At 63.9% G+C, this 4050-nt stretch overlaps 1 non-coding gene across 1 annotated transcript; it reads right to left on the bottom strand.

Moving 5' to 3' along the window:
* Positions 1-3931: 3931 nt before the first annotated feature.
* Positions 3932-4050, bottom strand: LOC131861550 (5S ribosomal RNA). Its single transcript, XR_009360623.1, has one exon. It is a non-coding gene; the product is annotated as a 5S ribosomal RNA (ribosomal RNA).

The raw sequence follows: 4050 nt of genomic DNA, 5'->3' as shown, positions 1-4050 counted from the left end.
CTGCGCACCAGGAAGGGCTCAAGATGGCACCCGCGTTCCGTTTTTTTCACTATCTTTCAGAACGGAAATTTTAAAATCTCGTTTTTTTTTGCCTTTTCTGGAAATTAGTGAAGGCAGCGCATCAAAGGTGCGCAACGCTGGTGCGAACCTGGGAGCGCTCCGATGTGTGCTCCAAGGTGTGGCGTGCACGAAGTCGGACCCCGGTTTGCCCCGGGTGCGCACCTCGCGTGCACCTTGGTGCGCACACCTTGGCTGGGTTGCGCGCCCTGGTGGGCACCATGGTGCGCACCAAGGAGCGCTCCGAAGTGTGCTCCAAGGTGCGGCGTGCACGAAGTCGGAGCCCGGTTTGCCCCGGGTGCGCACCTCGCGTGCACCTTCGCCGCGGTGGGCACCATGGCGTGCACGAAGTCGGAGCCCGGTTTGCCCCGGGTGCGCACCTCGCGTGCACCTTCGCCGGGGTGGGCACCTTGGTGTGCAGACCTTGGCTGGGTTGCGCGCCCTGGTGGGCACCATGGTGCGCACCAAGGAGCGCTCCGAAGTGTGCTCCAAGGTGCGGCCTGCACGAAGTCGGAGCCCGGTTTGCCCCGGGTGTGCACCTCGGGTGGGCACCTTGGTGCGCATGCCTTGCCTGGGCTGCGCACCAGGGCGGGCTCAAGATGGCACCCGCGTTCCTTTTTTTTCACTATCTTTCAAAACGGAAATTTTAAAATCTCATTTTTTTTTGCCTTTTTCTGGAAATTAGTGAAGGCAGCGCATCAAAGGTGCGCACCTCGCTGCCCACCACGGTGCGCAACGCCGGTGGGCACCCGGGAGTGCTTCGAAGTGTGCTCCAAGGTGCTGCGTGCACGTTGTCGGAGCCCGGTTTGCCCCGGGTGCGCACCTCGCGTGCACCTTCGTCGGGGTGGGCACCTTGGCTGGGTTTGCCCCGGCTGCGCTCCGAAGCGGGGTTATTGGAGCGCCGCCTCTTTTTTTGTCGGAGCGTTTGGTGGGGTTTCTCGCATTGGCTCTTCCGAGGCCCGGTTGCCACCCTGGCGCGCACGAAGTCGGAAGTAGGGTTAATTGCCCGGGTGCGCACCTTTGCCAGGGTGGGCACCTTACCTGGGCTGCGCACCAGGGCGGGCTCAAGATGGCACGCGCGTTCCGTTTTTTTCACTATCTTTCAAAACGGAAATTTTAAAATCTCCTTTTTTTTTTGCCTTTTCTGGAAATTAGTGAAGGCAGCGCATCAAAGGTGCGCACCTCGCTGCCCACCTTGGTGTGCTCTGAGGTGCGCACCCGGGAGCGCTACGAAGTGTGCTCCAAGGTGCGGCGTGCACGTTGTCGGAGCCCGGTTTGCCCCGGGTGCGCACCTCGCCTGCACCTTGGCCGGGGTGGGCACCTTGGCTGGGTTTGCCCAGGGTGCGCTCCGAAGCGGGGTTACTGGAGCGCCCCCTCTTTTTTTGTCAGAGCGTTTGGTGGGGTTTCTCGCATTGGCTCTTCCCAGGCCCGGTTGTTGGGTGCGCTCCCACCCTGGCGCGCGCGAAGTTGGAAGTTGGGTTAATTGCCCGGGCGCGCACCTTCGCCAGGGTGGGCACCTTGGTGCGCACACCTTGGCTGGGCTGCGCACCAGGGCGGGCTCAAGATGGCACCAGCATTCCCTTTTTCTCACTATCTTTCAAAACGGAAATTTTAAAATCTCGTTTTTTTTTTGCCTTTTATGGAAATTAGTGAAGGCATCGCATCAAAGGTGCGCACCTCGCTGCCCACCTTGGTGTGCTCCGAGGTGCCCACCACGGTGCGCAACGCCGGTGCGAACCCGGGAGCGCCCCGATGTGTGCTCCAAGGTGCGGCGTGCACGAAGTCGGACCCCGGTTTGCCCCGGGTGCGCACCTCGCGTGCACCTTGGTGCGCACACCTTGGCTGGGTTGCGCGGCCTGGTGGGCACCATGGTGCGCACCAAGGAGCGCTCCGAAGTGTGCTCCAAGGTGCGGCGTGCACGAAGTCGGAGCCCGGTTTGCCCCGGGTACGCACCTCGCGTGCACCTTCGCCGGGGTGGGCACCTCGGCTGGGTTGCGCGCCCTGGTGCGCACCAAGGAGCGCTCCGAAGTGTGCTCCAAGGTGCGGCGTGCACGAAGTCGGAGCCCGGTTTGCCCCGGGTGCGCACCTTCGCCGCGGTGCGCACCATGGCGTGCACGAAGTCGGAGCCCGGTTTGCCCCGGGTGCGCACCTCGCGTGCACCTTCGGCGGGGTTGCGCGCCCTGGTGGGCACCATGGTGCGCACCAAGGAGCGCTCCGAAGTGTGCTCCAAGGTGCGGCGTGCACGAAGTCGGAGCCCGGTTTGCCCCGGGTGCGCACCTCGCGTGCACCTTCGGCGGGGTTGCGCGCCCTGGTGGGCACCATGGTGCGCACCAAGGAGCGCTCCGAAGTGTGCTCCAAGGTGCGGCGTGCACGAAGTCGGAGCCCGGTTTGCCCCGGGTGCGCACCTCGCGTGCACCTTCGCCGCGGTGGGCACCATGGCGTGCACGAAGTCGGAGCCCGGTTTGCCCCGGGTGCGCACCTCGCGTGCACCTTCGCCGGGGTGGGCACCTCGGCTGGGTTGCGCGCCCTGGTGCGCACCAAGGAGCGCTCCGAAGTGTGCTCCAAGGTGCGGCGTGCACGAAGTCGGAGCCCGGTTTGCCCCGGGTGCGCACCTCGCGTGCACCTTCGCCAGGGTGGGCACCTCGGTGCGCACACCTTCTCAATGTTTTCTTGCCTTTTCTGGAAATTGGTGAAGGCAGCGCATCAAAGGTGCGCACCTCGGTGTGCTCCGAGGTGCGAACCCGAGAGCGCTCCGAGGTGCCCACGAAGTCGAAAGTCGGGTTAATTGCATTGTTTTCCCCGGGTGCGCTCCGAGGTGCGCAACATCGGCGCGCACCAAGGAGGGCTCCGAAGTGTGCTCCAAGGTGCGCACGATGGCGTGCACCTCTGGTGCGCACGATTCGGAGCTCGGTTTGACCGGGGTGCGCACACCTTGGCTGGGTTGCGCACCTTTTGTGCGCTCCAAGGTGCGCACGAAGTCGGAGCTCGGTTTGCCCCGGGTGCGCACCTTCGCCAGGGTGCGCACCTTGATGCGCACGCCTTGGCTGGGCTGCGCACCTTGGTGGGCGCCATGGTGCGCACCTTTCGTGCGCTCCAAGGTGCGCACGAAGTCGGAGCTCGGTTTGCCCCGGGTGCGCACCTTGGTGGGCGCCATGGTGCACTCCGAGGTGCCCAAGATTGGTGCGCACCAAGGAGCGCTCCGAAGTGCGCTCCAAGGTGCGCGCGAAGTCGAAAGTTGGGTTAATTGTCCGGTTTGCCTCGGGTGCGCACCTTGCGTGCACCTTCGCCAGGGTGGGCGCCTTGGTGCGCACACCTTGGCTGGGCTGCGCACACCTTGGCACCCGCGTTTCCTTCATTTTAAATTTTTTTTTTTTACAATCTCTCAAGTGGGAAATTCTATAATCTCAACTTTTTTTGCCTTTTCAGGAAACTTTTGAATGGAGCGCATCATTGGTGCGCTCCGAAGTGTGCTCCAAAGCTCTCTCCAGCTGCGTGCACCTGCCCCGGCCGCGCACCCGGCCCCGCCCAGCTTCGCTCACCTGTCCCGGGCGTCTGGTGCGGAACCTTAGAGTAAGAAACATCACCGTGCACCTTGGCCAACGTGCGCGACTCGACCGAGCGCGCACTGGCCGAGGTGCACACCGATTTCACCTGGGTGCGCGCGCAGCACCTCGGGCGCACCGGGGTGCGCGCACAACGCCCGGGTTGCACCGTGGCCTGTGTGCTCGGGGCGCCTCGGGTGCGCGCTCGGTGTCGCCCCCGCGCGCGCGGTAGTGCGGGCAGCGCACCCCGGCCCGGCCCGGCCCCGACGAGAACGCAAACGGGCAAAAGGTTTATTCAAATAGCATTGCGACGCCCGGCGAAAAACTAAAAAAGGGTGCAACACCGGGACTTCCCGGGAGGTCACCCATCCCAGTACTACTCCGGCCCAAGCGCGCTTAACTGCGGAGTTCTGATGGGATCCGGTGCACTAACGCTGGTATGATCGCACCC

Source organism: Cryptomeria japonica, unplaced genomic scaffold (assembly GCF_030272615.1).
Source record: "Cryptomeria japonica unplaced genomic scaffold, Sugi_1.0 HiC_scaffold_26, whole genome shotgun sequence".
NCBI classification, from domain to species: Eukaryota; Viridiplantae; Streptophyta; class Pinopsida; order Cupressales; family Cupressaceae; genus Cryptomeria; species Cryptomeria japonica.
The sequence above is the reverse complement of the archived record's forward strand: the minus strand, read 5'-3'. Positions and strand labels throughout refer to the sequence as shown.